Source organism: Tamandua tetradactyla, chromosome 12 (genome assembly GCF_023851605.1).
Source record: "Tamandua tetradactyla isolate mTamTet1 chromosome 12, mTamTet1.pri, whole genome shotgun sequence".
Taxonomy (NCBI): domain Eukaryota; kingdom Metazoa; phylum Chordata; class Mammalia; order Pilosa; family Myrmecophagidae; genus Tamandua; species Tamandua tetradactyla.
In genome coordinates this window covers 57,385,365-57,397,589 of record NC_135338.1, presented here as the reverse complement: position 1 = coordinate 57,397,589, position 12,225 = coordinate 57,385,365, and the positions used below count along the sequence as shown (strand labels likewise).

Here is a 12,225-nt window from a genome sequence, read left to right as displayed (position 1 = left end):
AGTCCTAGCGCTGCCACTTCTGTGGCTGAGGGCCTTGAGCAAGCACTTCACCTTCCTGAGCCTCAGTTTACTCAGCTGTGAAATGGAGCTGCTTGTGATACGCAACTCAGAGGGAATGTGGAGAGGATTATTAGCTGAACCTGACCCTCATATAACGCCCCGTCCACGCCGGGCACTTTCTGAGGTGTGTAAACGCGTTAACTTGGTGAATCCAGATAGCAACCTCAGCCCAAGGTCTACCTTCTTAGCTACTGTGCTTGTCCCTTTCTCAATTAAATGACAATGAATGAGAACAGTATATGCTTATTAGGTGCCCCAAAATGCTAGTTTTCTTTCTTCTGGCGCTGGGGTAGGTAGCGGGCACACTCGACTTGAATAAATTGATCTTAGACAACATTTGTTGCTTATCATCATTTCTTTTCCCGAGATGGTTGCCTTGTGTGTGAATTTTAGGTGTAAACATATTTAGATATTTGCACAGAATGTATAAACCGCGGGTGGGCAGGTGGGCAGGGGGAGTTCTGATTTGCCTTTATGCCACAGATGCCTCCCAAGGCGGAAAGCTGGCAGAAACTCAGAAACATCCTCAGAGAATGACGGCCCTTGCCCTTCCCTCTTTCTGGGGACAGTTAAGTGTTTGTGCTCCTTTGGGGTATTTAGGCATGATTTCCTCCCTCTTCCACACCCAAACTGGCATTCTTGGATTCACCAGGGAGACCTACAGACAATCCCCAGCACTTAACACTCCCAGAAGCTTAGATCAGAGCAGGAAAGTTCAGGGGCTTTCAACATCCCTCCCCACCCCCACACTTTTTTTTATATAAGTCTTAAAATCCTTTCTTCAGAAGGGAACAGAATAAAAGTGTGAGCCTGGTGGAGTTTGGGGATAGATAAGAAGATCGGAGTCCTACTGTTCTCTTCCCTTCCCAGTAGCTTCTTTGAACAAACACTGCAAACCAGTGATTCCCTGCAAACACTGTAGGGAAGGGGAAACTGAGCCCTAGAAAAGGTTTATGATAGGCCTGGATTCTAGCCCTGGCTTGGCTGTGAGCAGGTTGCATGAACTTGAGTTCGGGCCTCCCCCCAACTCTGTGTCCCTCTGCCGACTCATCTGTACACCACCTGTCCAACCTCATCAGGCCACTTATGCTGAGGTTTCTGGATTTCCCAGGTGTGAGTAGGCTTCCCAGCATCCATGCACCCTCTAAGATGGTTACAGAACTGTGCTATGAGCCTTTTTTTAGGGGAGACAATCTATAGTAGCTTTTACCAAGTTATTCCAGGTGTCCATGACCCAAAAAATGTTGAAAACCACAAGAATAGAGACCTTCCAAAGTCCTTTCTAGCTTGAGCTCAGACATTCTACCGTTATGTGAATATAAGATAAAAATCCTCAAAGATCTGAACCCAATGTCCGCTCTCCTATAAATACTGCTGACTGAAAGATCTCTAAAAACATTCAGCATCTATCCACACATTTCTCCATCCACCTTCCAATTGTGTATGCATCTACATTTGTATTTACCCATCCACCCACCTATTTACTTATCCACCCATCCACTCACTCACTCACCCATTTACCCATCCATCCACTCATCCATCCATCCACTCATCCACTCATCCATCCATTCACTCATCCATCTATCCATCCATCCACCTACCCATTCACTTAGCCAGTCATTTCGCACATACCCTCAAGCCAGACTGTGTGCTATTAGGCAGAAATGAATGAATCAGATGCATCCATGCCAGGGAGAGATGTACCACTGAGGGCAGTCCCCTTCTTATGGGCATAGACATGGTGGGGAAGTATTTCAAATGGAGCTCCTTATAGACTCAGTAACAACCCATGTTAGTTTATGTCTGGATTATATTTTTTCATACTTCATCTTTTCCATAGGAAAGTTTGGCTAAATCTTTCCTGCACAATCTTGGCTGCCTCTACCTTATTAAACCCCTTACCACACAGTCTTCTTGGCAGGGATCTGCAGGGGGAGCTCAGCCCTGCCAGGCTCCAGGCTCTATCCAGCCCAGCTGCATTCAGGAAAGGTTAAAGGAAGAGCAAGTTATTCCTGCATAATCCCAATGGCCTCCCCACTAAACTAGGGCCCTTTTGTCTGGTGTGAAGGACCTGCCCCTCCTGGCCATCTCACCTCTTAGCCTCACCTCCAGGCTCTTTGCTTTAGCCACATGGATCTGCTTCAGGCTCCTGAATTGGGCATGAATAAACTTGACTCTGGACCTTTGCACATGCCACAGTCTCTGCCTTGAGTGCCCTTCCTTGCCCTTCCGTGGTTACCTCTCTTGCTCCTCTCTACAGAGGCAGCTTGGAGCCTTCCTTGAGGCTCCTAGTAGGGGCCTGTCTCCTTCTGCACTCAGCAGCCTTCCCTTCTCCTACTATAAATCTTTTCTTGGTGCCCCCACTGGACTGAAAATGCAATGAGACAAAGACCTTTGTCTTACTTCTTGCTTATAAACCCCTGCTGATGGAATGAGAATACAACCCAGTCAACAGGGAAAAGCCCTTGAATCCAACCTTCCCTGGGTGAAGAAAAGACCGAAACACACAGAATGGCACAAAAGCAGGTTGTGGACATGTGCGCACATGTGCTTGTCTGTGAGTGTCTGCCCCTCTGCTCCTCCTTTCAGGACTGTTATCACCAGATGTCTGTGTGTGAGACGCAGGTCCTTGACACACACATACACACACACACCTGGAAGGCCATCGGTCTCCAGGACCAGACCATACCCCTGTCCTCTGCATGCTCACACACAGGCTCTGTGGCCCCATCAGACCTTATTGACAAACCACATATTCAAAGAAAACATTACTAAGAATTTTAAGATGATGGTAGAAGAACCTTAAACCAAATATGGGCTGCCCAGGAGGCATGGCCATGGAACTACCCTGAAGATGGCTTCTCAGGCCACCCCAGACTGTCTGATCCCTGAGAGGGTGCAAGACCACCAAGGCAGAGGCTGCTGCCCTTGGTCTACCTACCTGCAGTGTAACAAGGCGGAGGGAATGCACGTTCTCACCTGAGCACCTGCACGACAGCTCCCAGAGCGCTGTAAAGTGGCCCTTAACCTCACTAGAGAGAGGGAATGCATGGCTCTGCTCCCAGAGCCTGGCAGGGACTGTGCTTCCCAAATCTGAGCTTTTTTTTCCTCTCTAATAATTAACAAGATTCACATGTGTTTTATGACTACTGGGTTTGTACATTTAATGTGTGATTGTGTCTTTTCCCCCCGCAATCTGGTGTGTCTTCTGATAAGTGGGCCTTAGTAATGAGGAAATGTGCAAAGTCTTCTGTAAAGATTTACTTAATGGATTTAGAGTAAATCAATGCTTAAAACAAGGGGAGTCCTTGCTGTTCCTGTGGCAAAGACCTGATGAAATGGGAAAGCGACTTGACGGGGGAGGCAAAGGGGGACACAGGGAGGCCAGCCCTTCCTCTGTCTGTCTGTCTGTCTCCCTGCTGCCCTGGAAGGGGCCCCTAGGCTGCTGGTCACCCAGCCAGCTTCCTAACTCTGTCCTTGGCCCAGGGGCCGTCGCCAGTTGGTCGGGAGAGGTGCTTACTCACTTCCTCCTGCGGGGCCGGCCGGCTGGGGGCTTCTGAAGCTGGGAAATCCTTGGCGGAGACGAGCGGAGGCTGGTTCCTGGCACCCTTTGGGCCCTCTTCTCCAGGGACCTTTATCTTCATGGAGAATCTGAGGCTCAAAGAGGGGAGTTACGCCCAGAGCTTACTTGGCTAGTGGAGTGGGGCTTTGAGTGGTTTTGCCTGAAGACTTTTCCTTGAAGTACTCCAGGGGCCCGGTGGGAGGTTGGGGATAAGCTGAAATGCTTGGGAGGTGGTTGGGGAGCTGGAAGGACAGAGAGCTACCTCCCTGACCCAAACTCTAGTCCCATATCCTAGGCCACCAGGGGCACTGTGATGAACCCCAGGCCTCAGGGCAGATGATCCGGAGGATTTGGCACCCCACTTCCAAGTGGATGCCCCCATCTGGCGTGCAGAGCTCTCCAGGAGCTGACCGTGGGCCCCCTGTCCCATCTGCCTACCAATCTGTACCTTCTCCTGACCCTGGGTCTCCATCTCCATTGGATCCCTGTTCTCCGTTCATACTAGTCTTCTCCCTGTCATCCCCTCCCGCTCTGCAGGTCCAAGCCCATTGCTCTCCAGCCCAGCTCGCTTGTGTGCTCTTCCTGGAAGCCCTGCTTCTCTCTGAGTTTGCTTCTCTCTAGCTCTGGCTCCATGCTTTCTGTCTCATGCCTGCCAGGTGCCCGCATGACTTGTCCTCCTGCAAGGCCAATGACCAGCATCTCCAGTCCTCAGGACCCCATCACTTGTTCCCAATGTAGAGGTGGGGGGTGGTGATGTCTGTGCATTTACCTCCCTGCCCAACAATTTCCTTTTATAACATAGAGATGATAATACCCAACTACAGAGTTTTGATGAAGATAAGATACCCACGTAAGGAACCTACCAGATTGACAAGTCAGGGCTCACAGCACAGGTGCCAAATGTGGAGTCAAACCCAGATCTGCCCTTCACCAGCTGCATGAACTTGGGCAGGTGCCCCAGTTTCCTCATGAGTAAAGTGCCTTATTAATAATCCCGCTGGGGTGGCTAGGAGAACCAAGCAAGGCTATGTACCATGCCCAGCTCTGCTCACTCTTTAGTTGGGGGACCACACACACCTTTTTACAATTGAGGTGCAATGACCCCAGGACTTAAGGGTCAATGGCACTTACCCTATTCATAAGGTTGTGTGACTATCACCTCTATGTAGCTCCAAAGTATTTTCGTCATTTCCCAAGGAAGACCCCAGTACCCACTGTTGAAGTTTCCTGGGCGTCTGAAGCAAGTATCACCATCAGGTTAAACAGTGGGAATTTATGTGTTCACAGTGTTGAGGCCAGGAAAGTATCCAAATCAAGGCATCATCAAAGCAATGCTTTTTTCCCAAAGACAACATTCTGGGGCAGGCTGCTGGTGATCCTTGGCTCCTCTGACACATGGCAAGGCACATGGCAGTGTCTCCTGATCTCTTCCTTCTCTTCCAGATTCTGTTTCCACTTCTTGCTTCCTGTGGCTTTCTCTTTCTGTATCTGAATTTCATTCCACCTATATAGGACTCCTGTAATAGAATTTAAGCCCCGTCCTGAATCAGGTGCGATATACTTGAACTAAAGTAGTCTCATCAAAAGATCTTATTTACAATGGGTTCACACTGCAGGAATGGATGTAATTTAAGAACATTTTTTTTCTGGGGGTACATACAGCTTCAAACCACCACACTCATTAAGCAATCACTCTATTTCCTTCTCCCCCAGACCCTAGCAACCCCTAATCTGCCTTTTGTCTTTGGATATGTCTATTTTGGGTATTTCAGATAAATAGAATCATACAGTATGTGCCCTTTTGTGACTGGCTTATTGTATTTACTATGAACAGAGCTCATTCCTATATATGGGCAAATAATATTCCACTGTATGGATACACCACAGTTTGTTTATCTGTTCATCTGTTGACGAACATTTGTGTTATTTCTACCTCTTGGCTCCTGTGAATAGTACTGCTGTGGACATGTGTGCATAAATAATTGTAATCCCTTTTTTTTTTTTTCAGTTCTTTTGGGTATGTATATACCTGGGAGTGGAATTGCTGGGACATATGGTAACTCTATGTTTAACTTTTTGAGGAGTCACCAAACTGTTTTCCACAGCTTGGCTGCACCATTTCGTGATCCCACCACGAGTGTTCTCCCTTCCCTTTTGTTTTCCACTCACAGCTTGGAACCTTGGACCACTGATTCTGCTGGGGGTGGAGGCGAAGAGGGTGATGGTACACTGACCCAGGGCATGTTTGAGTTTCTGCTGATGCATTCAGCAAATCCTTCACCAGCGTTATCATCCTTTTCATCCCTCTTGTGGGCAGAGTTTCACAGTTCACTCAGGTGCTTTCCCATGTGCTAATGACCCGGATCTTATAATGGAGGCACAGAGAAGTTGAGGCACCTTTCCAAGTCCACCCAGCTAATGGGGGTGGGGTGTGTGTGCTGAGTTGGAGTGGGAATCGGGTCCTGCTGGCCCTAGTCCCCAGGAACCCTGGGGAGATCCAGCCTCCCGGCCAAATACCCTGGTCTGTGGGCCAGGCTTTCCCTGGGAGCTGTCTGCCCCCCACGACTCCCCCCTCAGGGCTGTGCTTTGTTTGGACCTAGATTTAGACCCAGTAGAAATGCTTTGGCCTCAAGACGCTGTAAGTACACAACATTCTGGACTGCATTCCTCTGCCCCGGCAACGGCACCTAGTGCCCAGGGCCGGGGCCCCCCAGCCAGAAGCCCTGCACTGTTGAGCAATTCCCCTTCAGTTCACCTTCAGCTCTGTTTTCTGAACACAGCTCCTGGAAGCTCCCAGCCCCTCCCTATGACTCCCTGGCCAGAGAAAGTGCCCTGAGGTCAGCTCCAGCCCTCCTGGCCAGCACAGCATAGGCTGCTAGCATTGAACACCTTGCTATAGCTGGGCCCTGCCAGGCAGGTACAGGTGGGAGTCCTTCCAAGCAGAGCTTCCTGGATCTTCTCTGTGACCTCACCCCCAACCACCTCAGGACTACCTCAGCGGCCTCTAGCCTTCCCTCCTGTCCCCCTACCCCCAGCCTCCATGCCGCTGCCCAAAGGATCTTGTTTCCCACTCTTTTACCACGTTTTAGTTTGCACACAGTATACTCGTTCTGATGGTGTACAGTTCTGTGGGTTCCCGCGTATGAAGACTCACAGGTCCACCAACCCCAGGACCATGCAGAATTGCTCCATCACCCCAAACATTGCCTTATGGGGTCCCTTTGTTATCATCCCTGTCCACTTCCCCAACGCACATAATGGATCTGTTTTCTGTCCAGAGGATTGCTAAGACTGTAAATCATCCTCCTGTGACTTCCATTGTACCTAAAATAAAACTGAAAATCCACCCCTGCAGGCTGCAAGGCCTGCACATGTGGCCCCAACTCTTCCAACGTCTAGTGGCTCCGGGGCACTGTGCTCCTACCTCCTCTCAGCCTGCAGCGCTTTCCTGCCACAGGACCTTGGCATGGCACAGCAGCTCTCCCTGCCTGAAGGGCTTTCCCTCCTCTCCCAGAACTCCTCCTCCTTCCCAGTTGTGGCCCCAGGCACTCCTTCTCAGAGCGCCTGGTAGTATCCCCAGAATTCTCACTCGTCCTTCCGTCTATCCATCTAGCAAATGCCCACCTAGGCCACCTCTCTTCCTGTGAGCCTGCCCAGGGCTCTGAAAGCTGGGTGAGGACTCTTCTGCTTTCTCGCTGGCATGGTTAGTCCCTCTGCCCTTGTGTGGTCCAGAGCCTAGAGAGGACTTTCCCACCAATTTCTTCCTGTGGCCTCCTCCAAACAGCCCCATGAGGCGAGTGGCGTAAGGATCAGCAGCCCTTCCTTATAGAAGGGAGGTGGCCTGCCCAGTGTCTCCCCACTCCCCACAGAGCCACACAGCACCCCTCTGAGAAAGGCAGACTTGAGAGGGTGTAGGGAGCCAGAGGAAGAGGAGTCACCCCTCATACTGGGCTTCCCGTGGGCCCAGTGGGAGGCTCAAGCCTGGAGGGTCCCTGAGTGAGGACCAGGCGAGGTTGCAGATCAGAGCTGGACTGCCCTTGGTGCACATGGGGAAATTGGGGGCCAGATAGGGGACCCAGCTTGTCTTGGGACTGGTCTCCCCCTCCTGCCTTCGCTGGGGCTCAGGGGGACTGGGTCGGATACCTTCCTAAACGTGGCCCTGAGCTGAACCCTGTGAGTGTTGAGGCAGGAGCAGGATTGGGAGTCAGAGTCCCTGTTGCCAAAAATAGCCAAAGGCCCCCCACGTCAGGGACTGTGTGTGGGTGGCAGCCGGCCCTTCCTGCAACAAGCTTATGCATGTTTCCCACCCGGGAGTGATTCAGAAAATGAGGAGGTGACTTTTTCCTTCCTGATGGTTTCTTTTTGACTCCAGGTTTATTTGGGGACATTTTAGAAATTTATTGGAAGCAAAAGTGAATTACCTCAAGTGATTGAGATTGTCAGGGTGTCTGGCACAAGGGGAAATGCATACTAAACAGTTGCAAACTGGATTACATGAATCATTCTTTCTCTGCTCCTGTATCCCCCAGGGCACTTGGAGGTAAAGGGCAGAAGCCAGGGCAGGCTTGAGGCTCAGAGGCCCTGAGTAAGCAGCTCCCAGCACCTCCAGGGGTCTGAAGGGTTAGCTTGGAGCTGCTCCGGTACTGGAGCTCGGAGCTGCTCCAGCGCAGACCTTGAGGTTGGGACAGCAGACGTGCCCCAGCCTGGCCCTGGGCACCATGGGGCCCCTGGTACATCTCGGAGCTGCTGACACTGCTGCCTCCTGCTCAGACGGTTCCTGGTGGGTTCGTCTCTTCCCATCACTCGCTTCTTAATTCGAAGCGAGCATCCCTGAGGGGACGTGCTATTGGGGATTTGTCGTCACTCACCTGTACCCAGGTGCAAGAGGGGGTGGAGAAGCATTTGCCATCCTCCAAGACTCATTGAGTGGGATTCCTCCTGGAGCAGGTTGAATGGGCTCCCCCAAAACATATATCCACATCCTAACCTTTGTAATCTCTGAAGGTGACCTGATTTGGAAAAAGGGTCTTTCCAGGTATAATTAAGGGTCTTGAGATAAAGAGATCATCCTGGATTAACTAGACAGGCCCTAAATCCAATGACAAGTGTCCTTAGAAGAGGAGGAAGCAGGGGGGAGAAGGGCACATGAAGACCAAGGCACAGCTTGGGGTGACACAGCCATATGACAAGGAGCACTGGAGCCAATAGAAGCCAGAAGAGGCAAGGAAGGAGTCTCTCTAACAGGTCAGAAAGAGCACGGCATTGCCAACACCTTGATTCTAGATTTCTGGCCTCCAAAACTGTGAGACAATAAATATTTGTGTTGTTTTAAGCAACCCAGTTAGTGGTGTTTGTTACAGCAGCCTTAGGAAATTGATACACGCCAAATGCAGGAAAGGAGTCCGGAGGTGCTGCGGAGACCTCGTGAAAGAATGTGTTCATGGCACACCCCTTCAGATGCCCAATGATGCTTTGAAGCTGTATGTACCCCAGAAAAGGCTATGCTCTTTTAATCCATTCCTGTGGGTGCAGATCTATTGTGAGTGGGACATTTTGATGAGGTTATTTCAATTGAGACATGACCCACTTCGTGTAAGGTGCATTCAAGGACTTACTGGAGTCCTTTATAAGAAGATAAAAGATAGAAAACACAGACAAAAGCTCTGGAGAAGTGTAGAGAGAAAGACCCACAGAAGCTAAAAGAGGAAAACATGCAGAAGCTCAGAGAGGAAGCTATTGAAGCCAGAAACTGGAAGCAATGAAACCCAGGAGGAAAGGGAGCCCACTCTACATATCCCCCTATCTTTGCCAGTTACAGATTCCACCTCCTCATAAGACTTGGTGCCAATGCCACCTCAGTTAGAAAGAGCCTTTCACTCCTCTGAACTCTCCCAGCTCTATATAGGTCTCTCCTTGGACACAGTTGTAGAGGTAGCCTATGTGGGGTCTCTGTCCACCCCCAGGGGCCAGGCCAGCAAACCTCTGTTCACTGTTCTGCTAATGGCCACTGAGCTGCCTGTCCCATCTGTCCCACGCAGCTCACCCACGCATGGCCCTGAGGGGTGGTAGAGGAGGCTCGCCTACCCGACCTGGTGTCTGAGCTCCTCATTTACTTGCTGAAGCTGAAATCTGGGAGGTCCAATGACTCTCAGGCCAGACCCACTGGACCTCGTGTGTGTCGTTGTCATCATGGCCATGGCCCACCGGGGCAGCCTCTTCAGCCTGTGTCCTCACGCCTGTGAGGCTGGCGTTTTCCTAGACGTGCTCTTCCTTTCCTTGCTCATTTCCACTGTGCTCTGTGCCCCTCACCCACGCACTGGCAGACACTCCTGCGGCCACTCCTCTCTCCTTCCTGCCCCGGCCGAGTGCAGCACTCCCCAGGAAGGCCGTCTGCAGCCCTCATCTCCTGTGGCCCGCCTCTGGGGCCACCCGTCTCTCCTAGGACACACCCTGGACTTGTCACCACGAGCCCCATCACTGCAGGACAGGTTTTCTTTTATCTAAATGAATTTTTATTTTTATCAAAATCATACATTCATGTATTGAAAAGTCAAGTAATGAGCACTGATTTATAATGGAAACAAAACAAAATGAAAAACGATAAAGAGCCCCGGCTCCATGCCTAACTCCTCACCAGGCACTGGACTGTGTGAGGAAGGGAATCTGCCCCAGGGCCTCAGAGGAAGGGGCTTCTGGCCTCAGAACTGTGAGAGACAGATCCTGCTGGCCCTGGCAACTGCTGTCAGCATTGTGTACGCTTTCTTCTGGCATTTACCTCCATATTCTACATAAAATACTTACGCTGCTGTTTATTGATTAGTCAAGTTTAGACTATCCCTTGACTTTCCACTTGGGAAAGGATTTGCTTCTCTTCCATGACATTCTTCTTATTTCCCCTCCCCCATCCTTTCAATATGATTCTATCCAATTTGGGGTATACCAAGAATCAGTTTTTAAGTTATCATGATTATATAATGCATGAGGAACATGACTGATTCATTACAGTGGCACTAATTATACTGTGATTAGATTTCTGTGTTAGTTTCCCAGGGCCGCTGGCACTAATTACGACAAACCTGGTGGCAATCAGGGTTAAAACAACAGAAATTTATCTTCCCAGTGCTGGAGGCCGGAAGCCCAAAATCGAGTTGGCAGCCAGGGCACACTCCCTCTAAGGGCTCTGGGGAAGAGTCTGTTCCCTGCCTTTGCAGCTGCTGGGGGCCGCTGGCCGTCCTTAGTGGGGCATGCCTTGCGGCTGCATCACCCCAATCTCTGCCTCACCTTCCCATGGCCTTGGCCTCTGTGTGTCTTTGCATCTAAAATCTCTCTTTCCTTTCTCTTACAAGGAAACCAGTCTTTGAACTTATGATTTCAGCAAAGATCCTTACATTAATTACATCTACAAAGACCCTATTTCCAAATAAATTTACATCCAGGGTGGCAGGGGTCAGGACTTGGACATATTGATGATGAGAGATACCTCAAACCATTACAAGAACCCACGGCCGGGAGTGCCTTTCCCAGAAGGGACACAGGCTAGACCTAAAACATAGCAGACCCTGCACTCACAGGGGTTCCTTCCAAAGTACAGCCTGAGACAAAGACTCCTGGGAAGGATAATGTTTTTGGGGGGGTGACCCCAAAGAACAGAGCGAAGGAGCAGGGAGAGTGACACCAGGAAGGCAGGACAGATGGTGAAAGGACACGAGACTGAACTGGCTACTACTATGGGTGATGGGGGCCTGACCCCACCAGGACCTTCCAAGCACCACTGGGATTGTGTCTCAGAAATGTCCACCAAGGGACAAGAGGGAGAAGCATCGGCCCTGTGGGCTGCAGGTTTTCCAGTGAAGCATCAGTTTCCCGCACTCTTGGGTTGTGCTTGCATGAGCGGGAGTAGGGTCCCTTAGGTGCACGCAAGGCAACACGCGGGGCAGGAGGTGAGGGAAGCTGGGTACACCTACGAGGCCAAGGAGGACCAGCATGAAGCCAGCCAAAGCCCAAGCAGAGTCACTGTAGCCACAGCTGCCGGCTGAGCTGAGGCTGGGAGGAGCGTGGAGAGTGTGGTGACTGCAGGACACACACCTCTCACACTGCCCAGGGACTGCCCGGGTCGGGGCTCTCTCTACCTCTGCCTTGTTTTGGAGGCCTCCACCTCCTGTATCTTACCCTCTCTGAGCTGTGTCTCCTGATTCTGCTTGCTCACAGCTCTTCCAGACTCTGCTGCATACCTTCTCTCTGAATCTTTCAGCGACTGCTACTGACAGCTAATGGCCATTTCTCTGGAACTCAAATCCAGATTCCCAAGCCAGACCCCAATTGCTTTGGTCCTGATCACCTCTCCTGGAAAAGTCCAGGCCCCCTATCGATCCATGGCTCCTCTAGCCTTGGGTTCCTATGGGTCAGTTGCCTTCTAAGGTTCAAGAAACCCATTTTAACTTCCGACAAATCTGGTGTTAGGACGCCATCTAATCAGTCTTCTCTCTCACCCTTTTCTGATCCTGGAAGAGCCGGAGGGAGGGTGTCCACCTGCCATCCGAGGTGGGGGGCGTGTGGATGCTGCAGCTCTGCACCCCATCATCCCACAGGGGTGACTGTGGTGG

At 50.9% G+C, this 12,225-nt stretch overlaps 1 long non-coding RNA gene across 2 annotated transcripts in view; it reads left to right on the top strand.

Moving 5' to 3' along the window:
* Positions 1-12,225, top strand: part of LOC143652180 (uncharacterized) — a 134,884-nt gene that overhangs the window by 18,114 nt on the left and 104,545 nt on the right. The window lies entirely within an intron of this gene.